Below are 13,572 nucleotides of genomic sequence, written 5' to 3' on the forward strand. Positions count from 1 at the left end.
GTCTGAAAATTCTGGATTCTAAGCCTTGAGGAAGAGCTTCTTCAGTGTTAGGGTGACAGAGCCCTGGAACAGGCTGTCCAGAGAGGTTGTGGAGTCTCCTTCTCTGGAGATCTTCAAAACCTGTCTGGATGCCACCCTGTGCCACGTGTTCTAGATGTCCCTGCTGGAGCAGGGGGGTTGGACTAGATGATCTCTAGAGGTGCCTTCCAACCTCAACCATTCTGTCATTCTGTGAAATGGACATAATCTGCTGTACAGATGCAATTAACATTTCCTTATGAAATCCTAGAGGGTCCTGTAATGTATGAAAGTTTTACAAGCCTCGCTACATGCCAGTAAGATCCGTGGACAGCATTATCTCCCTGCTGAGGATGGAAAATGGAGACATGTATCATTTTATATACAAACACATCCTTTCATTTCAAGTGCCCGATCTGTGGAACCTAGGTTTTATCCTTGTCATTTAGTGAGACGTGAGTTCTAATGCATTCAAAGGCAGTTTCCATTGTCTTTGTTCTGTTGTTGTTGTTCTCTTGAACACATCTGTAAGTAAAGCTCCAGCATCTTAGATGATGCAAAAGGAAAAATAGGTCTGACAGTATCTTCTGTAGGCCACTTAGTCCATCTTCCCTAAAAAAATGGTCAGCTGCATCAGTCTACTCTGGATATCCCCACAGCTAAATCATAGTTTAAAAAACTATGTTTTTTTTTTAATCTCTAAAAGTAGAGATTTCAATGTCTTCTGAGTCAGATTCAATCCACTGCATAGTTATATTCATTTTTAGACTGATGTTTACATGATGTACTCCTGTCTACAACTAGTAGTGCCACAATTAGTTCATCTTTTCTTGCTCAGTCAACAGTAGACATAAAGAAAGAACTGTATATTCCTCTTTGGAGCTGCTGTTAATATACATGATCACCACTATTATGCCTGACCAAAGTCTTCCCTTTTCTAAACATTTCTTGCTAATACAGAGGTACCGTCTAATATGGGAGAATTCACTGTTCTCTCAGGCTTTTCTTAAAGACTTTGTTTTGAAGATGTTGCCTACAGAAGCATTATGTGACATGCTGAGCCCCAGTTTGCAATTTTGTATTTGATTACTCTTACTTCAGTATAGACCTTGGTCTTCCTAACTAAATTATTCATCCTTTATTTTCCCCAGCTCACTGCACGAGGTGTTGTTAGTCCCCTGAACTCCCATGTGCCCGCAGTTTCTCAGATGAATTCAATGCACATGTATCCATTAATGACGGGCGTCATGGTGCCAAGCTTATGGAAGAGAATCAGCCCTGCGACAAATCATGGTGCAAGAATATTTTCTTCCATTTTGACAACGCACTGTTAGTAATTCCTTAAGTAGATTGCCTACTATAATTATTTTTCGGATGTCTAAGAAGTGAGACACATGTAAAGGAACAAACTCCTGGGGAGAGTCGGGCCTAAGCAGCTTGCCCGGATCACACAGAAACTCTGTGTCACACACTGGGGTGGAACCTTGGCTTCCATGCACGTCCGTGGTGACTTATGTCACGTCCCCCTTCAGTTCTCTGCCTCCTGGGCCCTTTGGATGGAGGAAGTTTCCTCCCCCTGAGGAGAGAGAAGGGCATGGGGAGGCCAGGTCGGCACCAGGCCCGCAAGAGAAGGACCATATTTGCTGAAGGTAGCGCCTTGAGAGGCTTCCGCTTTTAAGCTCCAGCATGCCTCTACATGCCCGTATTTAGCCAAACCTAGGCTGGTTTTTAAAACAACAGGAAAACATACATTCTTGGCACAAAGGTTACCCTTGCTAAATATCAAACAATTCATGTGAAACAGAATGGGGGATGGAGAGTGCAAGAGTAATGTTTTTCAAAGTAGGTGTGTTTTTTTAGCACTGGCAACATTTGATATTTTTCCCCATCATTATCTGTGCAAAGAGCACTGTTTACATTGACATTTACTGCAAGCAAATATTAAATGCAGTGTATCCGCTGATCCCATGGGCTATGGCCAGAGCAGGGTTTTCAAAGCCAGGGCAACCCAAGGTCGAGGACTGGAGCATTCAGGTGTTGTGCTGTGATGATGGTCTACCCTGAAAGAGTAAAAAGCCAGGGAGTGCAAAATAGGCTGGTCAGACAGCAGGAAGGGTGGCAGGAGCAAGAAGCCAGTACTCACAGGGTCTTAAAAGCAAGGTGTGGTAGCTCAGTTACAGTCAAAAAACCTTTGTCATAGCTGTGGGTGACTATTGAGATTGACTCATTTATGAATAAGGGAAGAACAGGCAATCTTTAAAATCCTCCATTAAGTATATTAGTCAGGTTGTTATGTATTTAGTTGGCAAAAACCTTTAGCCAGCTGCAGCATGGATCCTCAAGGCAGGAATTGACAATTCACCTCAGGACAAGTCTTTTTTACTTTTTTTTTTTTTTAATTTCTAACAGAGCTGATAAAGTTGGTTAAGACTACAAACAGTCAGAAATAAGGCACATAACATAAAACTCTGGACAATTTTATGATAATGTACCGCCATTTATGGTGTGCCAGTTCATGGGGTCTGTGAGAGACAAACCATGCTTAAGCTCTCCACCCTCTGGTCAGATTGCAGAACAGCAGCAAATTTAGGATGCAAAGAGTTCCTTTCCAGGATCTTGCCTTTTGCTCAAATTTCATGCTTAGATACATTATATAAATATCACACACCTCCTTTATGTTATAATGATATTGTAATCTAATAATAAATACACCAGAACTTTTTGCTCAGAGACTCAGATTTTATATTGTTGTTTTGGCATTGTTAAGCCCGGGGAAGAAAAATAAATTTCCTTTTTAAGGTGATTCAGACTAGCGCAATTGGAACAAAATCCCACTGCTCTCATGGGAGATTTTGACCCATATTTAGAGTTACCTTGAAAGAATAAAGACTAAAATTTCTCTTTGTATTCCACTAGATGTCAGCAGCACATTATTTTTGGTGAATCTAGCCAACTAGTCAGTCCAGAATAAATTTTGGAAATACATCATTTCTCCTTTGGAAGCTGAGTGTTATTCTGAAAAAAAAAATCACTTTAATTCTGGAATAGAGTGTTCTCACAATAAAGAATATTTCAGGGGAAAATCATGTCAAAATATCTACACTGAGCAGGTATTTTGGAGTATGTAGGCCACATTTTTTAAGTAATATTTGTTAATAAGAGCACATATTAAAATTAGGATTTGAATTTAGATTCTGTGCTCTTCCTTTGCTGCTCTCAGCACAATAAACAAGGACCAGAGAGGGTGTCTTGTGACAAGATGCATTAGCCTGGTTGTAGAACTAGCCCTCTGGCTATTTTGAAGACTATCACAGAATGGTTGAGCTTGGAAGGGACCTCAAGAGATCTTTTAGATCAACCTCTCTTCTCAAGAAGGGTCACCTCGAGCATGTTGCCCAAGACCCTGTCTAGACATCTTTTGAATCACTCCGAGGAAGAAGACTGTACAACCTCTGTGGACAATCAGTTCCAGTGCTCTGTTACCCTCCCAGTAAAGTTTTTCCTCTTACTCAGGTGGAATTTCCTGTGTTTCAGTTTGTGCCCATTGCACCACTGAAAAAAGTCTGGCCCCATTCTCTCCACACCCTCCCTTCTGATGCTTATACGTGATATGATAAGATGCCCCCTAGTCCTCTCCAGACTGAACAGGCCTGTCTCGCCTTCTTTTTTTTTTTAGATGAAAGATGCTTCTGTCCCTTCCATTATCTTTGTTGTCCTACACTAGATTCAAATGTCCAGTAGCTCCATGTCCCTCTTGTAGTGGGGATCCCAGAACTGGACACAGTGTTCCAGATGTGGCCTCATCAGGGCTGAGTAGAAGGGAGAATCACCTCCCTTGACCTGCTGGAAATGCTCTTCCCAATGCACTACAGGGTACCTTTAATTCCAAGGGCACATTGCTGGCTCATGATCAACTTGCTGTCCACCAGGGCTCCCCAGAGCTGCTCTCCAGGAGGTCGGCCCCCAGCCTGTACGGGTGCCTGGCGTTATTCCTCCCTAGGTGCAGCACTCTGCACTTGCCTCGATTGAACCTCACGAGGTTCCTCTCCGCCCAACTCTCCAGCCTGTCCAGGTCCCTCCGAATGGCTGCACACTCTTCCAGTGTATCAGCCTTGCTTCCCAGTTTAGTATCATCAGCAAACTTGCTGAGAGTGCCCTCTGTCCTTCCATGCAAGTCACCAAACAAGACTTGATGCACTATAACACTTCAAAGTACTTTATGGATTCCTCTGTCTCCAGGCCACCCACTGCCATCCTCATGGCAGTGTGAGTGTGTAGCCCATCATTGCAGCAATAACTTTAATTCACTGGGGACAAATTCAGCCAGGCCTCTCTTTTGCTTTACTCTGAAATGACTAATATCAAAATCACTGTGATATTCTGGGTATGTGATGTTCAGAGCCAAGTATGGCAACAGGGCTGGTTTAATTGGACCAGTCTCCCCATCATCTTTAGTGACAAAATTATCTTAAAGGCAGCATCTTGCCTGCCTTTCACTGGCAGCAATATGAGGCCTCCTCAGAGTTCCCCCTTGCTTTCCCATAGAGCAGTGTTTCATTTTCCAGAGTTTCCTCAAGCAGAGTTTCCCCATGCATTCCATATCAAATTCAATTTAATCCATGGTCCCTAGGTCTTTACCTGGCCTCGCCTTTACACCTCATTCAATAAAATGATCGGTTTGTAGCTCAGAGCTACTGCCTGTGTATGGTGGTTTCAGTTGCTAGAAAGTTGTATTTTTCCATGAATAGTGAAATTTCAGGCTTCGGTGTGCTTTTCCAGAGGGGAGTAGGGCCATCGCACATCCTGCTGCTCCCTGAGATAAGGGCACACAACAATACCCAGAGCTGGCCGTGCGCAGCCACTCGCACATCAGAGGGAATGGACCTTTGCTGCAAGACCGGGTCAGGGGCCAGCGAACGGGAAACAAAATGAGCCTTTTCCCAGAAAGTTTCACACTGCTCATGAGTCACCTGATATGAAAGGCAAATGGAGCTGCCAAACACTGTGCAGCTCCATGAGTGATATCTTACATAAACCATTTAATGAGTTCATATGCATCTTTTCAGACATTTCTCTCTTACATGTTCTGCCCCCCAGCCCTTTGCAAAGCCATCCCCAAGTTATCTCCTTGTTCATCAGTCCATTTTTCATGTTTTGATCTACTCGGCCTCGTAAGAGCACCCTCTCTATCTGCACCATGCTGTCTGTGCCCCCCGGAGGACATTAGGTGATAAGGGGCCATCTGCATCTGCCAAAAACAAGGTGCTACCATAGTCCCCATCAGCCATGGTACAATTCAGCTTCTGCCTGCCAGAGAGCAGAACGTGTCAGGCAGCAAGACATTCGTAACAGGGCACCAATTGTGTTGAATATATTGCAATAGTTTGCCAAAATGTAACAAATGTCACCCCTTGCAGTGTTCAGCTGCAAGGAACATCTGGCAGAAAGCTAGAGAAGGTGCTGCAAAACTTCCAAATGTTTCTGGAATAAAACTGCATTGTGGTGGTACCAGAGACAGTGCAATCCCACACCTGTTTAGCAGGGTCACTAATGTCTGCAATGGCTGGAGCACGAACTACAGCCAATCTCTTCCCAGGGCTCCATGTGCACCGTGCTTTTAGAAGGAACAGCTGAGCCACTGTACATGTGAACAATTTTATTCTCCACAGCACTTGACAGGAATCAATTAGCTCTGTTCCTTGGCAGCCAGTACCTCTCAGCAACATTATTACCTGCAAAAACATCATACGCTTATAGAAGAGCCTACCAAAAAGCATGGTGTACTCCAGCTCTTTTCTCGGGTATTGGCTGCATATTTTGGCCCTTGGCTGCTCAGAAACAAAAACAATGAGGATGGTTTAAATAAGATGCTAGCATAAGCCTTTCTGAAATTCCAGATTTTCAGCCTCAGGTAATTTGCTTTTGCACATCTGGAATGAATGTCGGGGAAGGGAAGAGCACAGCACGTGCACGGTCTCACTGCTGAAGCAAGTACCTTAAATCCCCTGCAGGCTTGCGAAGCCTGGCCTGAGGGCTGGGCTGTCACATCTTGTGTTGCTGTCAGAGTTAACTAGGCCACGCATCCATCAAGCTGGCAGGGCTCCTGTGGTGGAATTTAACTCAGGCTGCCATCCCCTAAGAAGCAGAATAAGCGTTTGACCAGGTAACTGCCTGCTAGCAGTCCCCAGCATAGGGCATGGGAGGTCCACTTGAGGTCCTTCAGTAAGAGCAGCCTGCCAGCTTATCCCTTGTCAGATGCTACCTGCACATTTGCACAGTCGCAGGCTGATAGCAGGGTTTAAATACACCCAGAGTCAGATCAGAGTATAGTTTAGAAATCAGGATTGATTTCCTCTGAAACTCAATACTGTACCTCCTCCTAATCAAAGAACTGGTGGTTTTGTCGTTAACTTTTGGTTGAATCCAAAAGAATATATATATACAAGAAAATGTGTTGTCTCAATTGCCTGTAGTAATGAAAATCTATACTAGAGAGTTCTGAGTGTAGTAGAGGTTGAAGCCAGAAGGAGCAAACAAAGAAAGAGAAAATATCAGAGTGTATCTCTGCAAACTTCAAGATGAACCTGATATCAAATGTTTGGATTTGTGTGTCTATATATTCACTTATGCTACACTTGGAGTGTAAATGAACTTGATGTTTAAGTCCTTAAGAAGCTGTCATTAATTGCCTTAATTTGGGGAAATCAGTACAGAATATTTAAAACAAATGGAATTGGAAAGTTTTTCTACTGAAGAATTTATAGCGTGAAAGATCTGTATTCATAACTCTGGAATATATTAGCAAGCTGACACTATATTCAAAGGAGGGAAAGAGGAGTAAGATTTGCATTTGACGTAATGAACTAGCTTCTGAAGGGGCTCTTCATTTCAGTAAATGTACTTTTCCTGCTGCTTTTTTCAGAGTGAGATTTTAATAATAAATCAAAAAGAAGGGACTCTATGGAGGAGAAATAAACTTCCTGGAAATACCACATTTGTGCTCACAAGATTCTTTACATCCTTTTTATATCCTGATCTTATAATCAGTCTATTCTTTGTCCTTAGTCACTGAGTAATTTAGTACTAGTGCCTCACCTTATTTAGGACTGTTGCAAAAGACTTCAGATTTATGGAGAACCTAAGTGGAGAATCTAAACCTCTAAACATAGACACTCTAAATTTAGGAAGGATAATGAAAAGCATTGTACTTAGAGCTAAAAATGAAAGCAGATAGTGCTGCAGGAACAGATTAGTGTCAGGCTATCTGGTTCTTTAGCAGGGCTTGCCTAATAATAAATGGGATGGTCAAATCTTGCTTTCAGTTTTACCTGTGTAAACCCAGGTAAGCTCTAATGACTCAGTGGCATTATAGCAAAATAGGGTGACATAAACAAAAGCAGATTTCCTCCTCCCCCCCGCCCTTTTTTTTTTTGCTTGTTTGTTTATTTTCTCCAGCCAGCATTAAAAGGACTAGAATAAAGTAGAAATAGGTTTAGAGTATCCAGGACTAATGAATAACCTAATTCTGCAACAAATATCTTGTGATTCTGCACATTCTAAATCTCAGAGAGTATAGAAGGCATCCACTTTCTTGTAATTAAAAAGTGGATGATCGATACAGAAAAGGCTGACATGACTATGGCAATGTATAATTTTTTCTACTTTTAACATCTGATAGCAGATTATTAGAGAGCTGGTTTACAGTGTCAAAACTTTGGGGTCAGGCTGTTGGGGACTTGAATCAGAAGATTCACACAGAAAGCTTCATAATGTATGATTTAATACCTTGTATAGGAAACCAAGAAACTGCATATGATGGGAAGGAAGAAGGCACAAGATTTCCTGGCTACAGAGAAAATATCCTGGTCTGAATTGGCACAGAGGCAGGGATGTGATAAGTGGCAGACAAATAGGGTCACAGATAGCTGGGCTGACAGGTTTGCAATTGTCATCTTTGCGGAAGTGAACTACAGTTATTGCAATATGCTACTAAGAGATGGGTAGAAGTATAATAAATCCTATTTTAAATATGCCGATAAATGCTGGCTGTTAAACGATATGTAGTGTACATTTTATCTCCGTATTTAATGGGCCTGGGTACTCCATGTATGACTAATATGTAAGTGTCATTCATCAGCTACAAGCACTTTGTCAGGAGTACAAGAGCACTGAATATTGAGTTCCTGGATTCACATCCAGAGAAGTGTATTGATCTCTCTTTTTCAATGGCCTCTTCAAACAGGCCTTTCTGGGACCTATGAAGTCTTTCTATTTTATTATTTGAAGCGAACTTGCAGGATGACATGATAATATAAAGGTATAAAAGGTATACTTGCTGCAACAGAAAAAAAAAAAAAAGAAATGGAAGCCCTGAATAGAAACTACTTGTTTACACATGGGAAAAATACCTACTGCTTGGTTCACACTTCCTCATATTTGTATTTAGGATTTGCCTTATTTATGACTGTTACCTGTCCTTTAAGACAGTCCTTCAGGAATAAAAATCATGTACTTATTGGCAAAAAATATTCTTCAATGTAAAAACCTGCATTTTGTTACTTTATAAAGTAACAACTTTAAAACTACCCTCTAATTTTCTTTTAAGTAAATATCAGAAGCCCAGACTAATTTTAGTGGTCAGACGTGTTGTGCCACAAACTGTCCGAAGAGGATGAGAATCCGCTCACGTTGTTTTTTGTTTTTGCTTTGTTTTGTTTTTCTTACTTCACAATCAGTGATCCTTCTGAAATAATGTAATGAAATTATTTATTTCAAATTCAAATGCACGATTGGCATTCAGGTATTCTAATTTGGGAATTCCCAGATTTCCTGAGCGTCTTGAGGCTTGACCACATCATGGGAAGAAGAAGAACATATATATGAATATACTTAGGGGAAGACCACCTGGATTCAGTTTAGACTTATTTGGAAGGTTATGTTGTTTCTCTCAGCCTTTGCGTGAACACTATGTCTCAAACACAGGACTCCTTCAAAAATGTTGCACAGCTCATAAATATCACAAGTATTTGTCCCATTGCCAACATCTAGGATCCTACGTCCATCTTCTAGCTACCACCTGTACTCTCCAGTTACAAACATATGACTGAAATCTATCAACTTACTATCACCTAAGTGAGAGACTATCAGTGGCTCTGCTGATCAGTGAGCTGAATTAAAATCTCGTTTTTTCCCAAAGAGTGAGGTCCTGCCCCCGTCACAGGTTCATTTCTCCAGCTTCCTGCTGGCCACTTGCGCAGTGCCAATCCCAAGACTGGATAGAAAGGGGCAGAAGGGGGACATTTTGGCTAAGTGAACCGCTATTTGGGCTCATCTGCACACAGTTCATTACTACTATTCTGCTTATGGACAATAACTCATCAAGCTGAGGTAACGTGTAAGGCCTGCTGCCACTCATTCTTACCTGCAACTCAGATCAAGGTAACACAGAAGCCAATAGAAATGATACTTCTGGACTATCCAATGTAGTAAAAGCTGAAGGGGACTGAAGTCAATCAACAGCATTAAAGAAACACTCGTCCAAATGCTTTGGCAATGTCTGTAGTAGACTCAGTGGTAGAGCAGGTAGGCATTCAAGTTAACTCTTATTCATATAAGAGGGACTTTCATATAAGGGAGAACTGAAGTGAATATGCCCACAAATGTGTTGGAGACCTCCATAATGTGGCTTAGAATGAATACAAATGTATCTTACTATGAACAGTTGGTGAATTATTTTTGACCCATGGTAGCATACCCTCATCAAATGTTTGGCTTTACTCATGTTAGCTGAATAGCTCCACTGCTATGCTTTCATGTTGTATGAAAAAAATGACAGGAAGAGGTTTGCATGATTTAATATAACACTCTGTAGATTTTGGCACTATTTCACACAAGAATATCTCCAATAAAAGTCTTGCAAATAATTATCTAAAGGAGTGTCCTGATATCTTATCTATTTCCAGCACTCCAACATTATCTGTCACAGCATTTATACCAAATGATGGTAACATTCCAAGAGATACAATGTCATGATAATAATTTTTAATATATGGTCTGTATACCAGGGCAGGCAGCCAAGGTGATAGGTGCTTTGCAAATACCTTTTTTCCCCCTTTCTATCCATCTTGGTCTCCAGCACTTTTCATTCTATAGGCTGCCTGCTCTTCTCTCCTTGTTCTCAGTTACTGAAGGATTTCATCTTAGTGAACATAAAACAGGAACAATATATCACTACTCATCTCCAAGCCATAATTTAAAAATCTGTGATTTGAAAATATGTTAATAGTCACATCCAATAAACCTTCAACTGACTTGCAGTAATGTTTTAAACAAATATGCTTTTTTTTTCTTAGCTGATATTTTAAATTGCTTATAAGTCTTACCAGCAAAGGTTTAGTGCCTTAACTATCTTGTTAGTTATATGATTTTCAATTGGTTCTACACCCTTTGGTGCATACTGAACAAAACAGCACCGTCAGTGATTGCTTAGGAGACATGAGTTTGCTTCAACTACAGCATTTACTGTCTGGTTAAAATTCCTTTTAAAATCAACGAGAAGAAAACACTACCTCCAGAGGATGCATCATTTCTTTTGATGCAGGTGAGATCAATTTCCCTCTAGCAGTACCTTTTTCTTTCCATTGACTCAAAAGGTAGACTGGGTTACTAGCCCATGTGTGACCCTATGTAGAAAGTGATGTGATTTAATTAACTTAGCCATAGACTGCTGAAGTGTGGGTTTATGTCTCTTTGAAAGATGGCATATTCAGGGTTGAATAATATAATGGTGGCTGGAAAATCAGTAATTTACTGGGCAAGAATAGTTCTTGTGTTTTTTTTGGCCCAATCAAGGGCAAGAAGTTAAACCTTATAAGGCTTAACCCTAGTCTACAAAGTAATTTTAAAAATACATCTGTAAATAACCAACCTGTCAGCTGTGTTTGCCAGATACAATTGCTTGTAGCCACAGCACCAGCACCTGTTTCTTGAATTTAAGGATGGCCTATCACCCAGGCTATGCTATTTGGCCAGACCCCTGAAACTGAGTAGTTCTGGAGCTCCTAGAAACTTCAGAGCCAAATCCAGAAACAAAAGTCACATCTGAGACCTTATTTATTTATTTATTATTGTACTGATATTTTTGTTATTATTGCTTATTAAAACATGTCCCGTAGCGTGTGGGTGGCTGTCACTTAGAAGAGGCAAATGTGTTATTTTGGCCCTTCAGAAAAGGCATTGTGTCTACATGTCATCTCTGTTTCTTATTTCATTGTAAAAGTTCAGCACAGACAGTCATTAACAGAAGTTACTTCTGTGTAAATCTGCACAAAGGCTATTTTTAGCATGTATAACTGAACAGATGCAGCACAGGTCTCAGGAGTCTTATATATACATAGCATATACATTTAAAACAGAGAGACATTAGCTACGCAACTGTCTTCAAAGTTGTGTGTACATTTACCTGAACTAATGAATTGGTTTCTCTAGAAAGGGAGAAAATTGGTAACTGACGTGCCATATACATTTTTAAATAATGTGTGAATATGTACTGTATCTCTGTTGAAATACACTATAAGGAATATTTTGTTTTCTAGCCTATAGAACATCAGTATAGACACTCTCAGGATGTTAAACCACTGGGAAACAGTCAGAATATAGACACTAAGGAGCACAAGGAAAGGTGTTTAGAAGTGCGGAAAAAGAAGGATGAAGTCTAAGAAGGCTTAGGCTTTATCCTATAAACCACTTAATTGTGTGCTTCATATATTATATCCATATGGAGTGATTTGTTTATTGGGATATCTTCTCTTTGTAATTGTGTGAGACACCCTTCACCATATACTGAGTTTCTCAGATCATCTCAGTGAGCAGATCATTACTGAACAAATAAAGTATATGGACTACAGACCATATACTAAACAGACCTTCCTGGATAAGGAAATATTGAAGGAAGCCATGGACGGGGTGTGCATTTTGTTCTTGGCTATTGGTGCTCATCTGGGGCTGTTTTGAGATGGTTACCCAGTGTTTTGGTGTTAACTGAGCAGTATGTGCAGCAAATGAACAGTACGGTCATAAACTACTGGAATAAACTGCTGCGTCAGTTGAGTGCACCTGAAGGATCCACTAAGGAGAGGAAGCATCAGACAGAAAGAGGGGCTGATGAACTCTTGATGAAAGTTGATGAAGGGTTGGTGAAGGCCCACACCGTTTCAGGAAAGAAAATTGTCTCTTCCAGGGAGGTAAAGTCTGAGTGGAAGAGAAATTGAAGTTGTGAGATCATTGCTGCCTCCTAATTAATAGCAGCTTAAAGTAATCCATATTCCAGACGCAGAAGGGCCTCGTTTCCCAGATGTAGGAGCTACCAGATCTTCACGTCACCAAGCACTCAGTCACTGTCTTCTTCCTCCACAAGGAAGCCGAACTCTGGCCTGGCGTGACCACACGGTGTCACTCTTGGTCTAAACTGGATTTCAGGAGGCTGCGCCACCTCCTCGCACTGGATCTCTGGATGCCTCCAAAGGGAATAAACCCTGGGTGACCAGAGGGCCCTGAGTTGGGCAGCAGAGCGGAAGGGACTCTCTCCCTTGTAGATAGCTATAGTTCGAAGATCATATTGTGAAAAAAAAATATTCCAGTGACAGCTCAAAGTGATTTCCTGTTCAGTTCCAGGTGAACAGGAGAACAGAAAAGTGTCACCAGCACAACTCTTGGGCAAGTGTACCTGCAATAATGACCAGGAATGCCGAAGTTATGATTATGTAATGTCATTGTAGTATCTTTACAGAAATGTAACTATTATTATTATTATTACTATTATTACTATTATTATTATGTCCTCTGGTGCCTTTCCTGCCAATAAAGCACTCCATGGGCAGATTGTCTCTGATTCAAAACATGCAGATTATTTTTTTTTTCCAAATGGAAAAAAACTTTTTTTTTTTTTAAATCTACTCTCATTTTGGAAACATTTGACAGAAACTTTCCACAGACAGCTCCAGCCAGCGTGGAAAATTTTATCCCAGTCTTTATATGTTGTTCTTGGTATCAGAAACTGTAAATGTGGGGTGTGTCCGGAACCATCTTTAAACCATCCTGCTAGGTCTGTAAGGGATAACTTAAGGGATAACAGGAGATAACCATGTGGTAGCACTTAAACGTCTGTGTAGCTGGTGCTACAGGAAAACAGGAGAGAAATGTGGAATATTCCAATGCAGTTCTTGCCTGAGTACAAACGGGCTGTGACCAGGCTTCATCTCTTCTGGTACTTCAGGTGAGATGTCTAATTAGGACCATCACCAAAAGCACTTTTCTGAACAGTGTCCTTCATTTTAGATTTTTTTCACTGGAGATGCAAAGACAGGAGTCTTGCTTTTATTATTTCTATAGGCGTCTTATGAGAGGGGTACAGAAGGACACAGACTAGATTTTGAAAACCTTCTGAGGGAGAAACAAGCACCTCCTGCTTAGTCTTGCTTAACATCCAAACTGCCTTCCAGAAATACCTGCCACTCTGTTGATTTTGGAGGGAATGTGAGAAAAATGTAGTCCTCT

The sequence above is a fragment of the Tinamus guttatus genome, unplaced genomic scaffold (genome assembly GCF_059628265.1).
Source record: "Tinamus guttatus ecotype Peru unplaced genomic scaffold, ASM5962826v1 Tinamus_guttatus_pri_ptg000525l, whole genome shotgun sequence".
NCBI lineage: Eukaryota > Metazoa > Chordata > Aves > Tinamiformes > Tinamidae > Tinamus > Tinamus guttatus.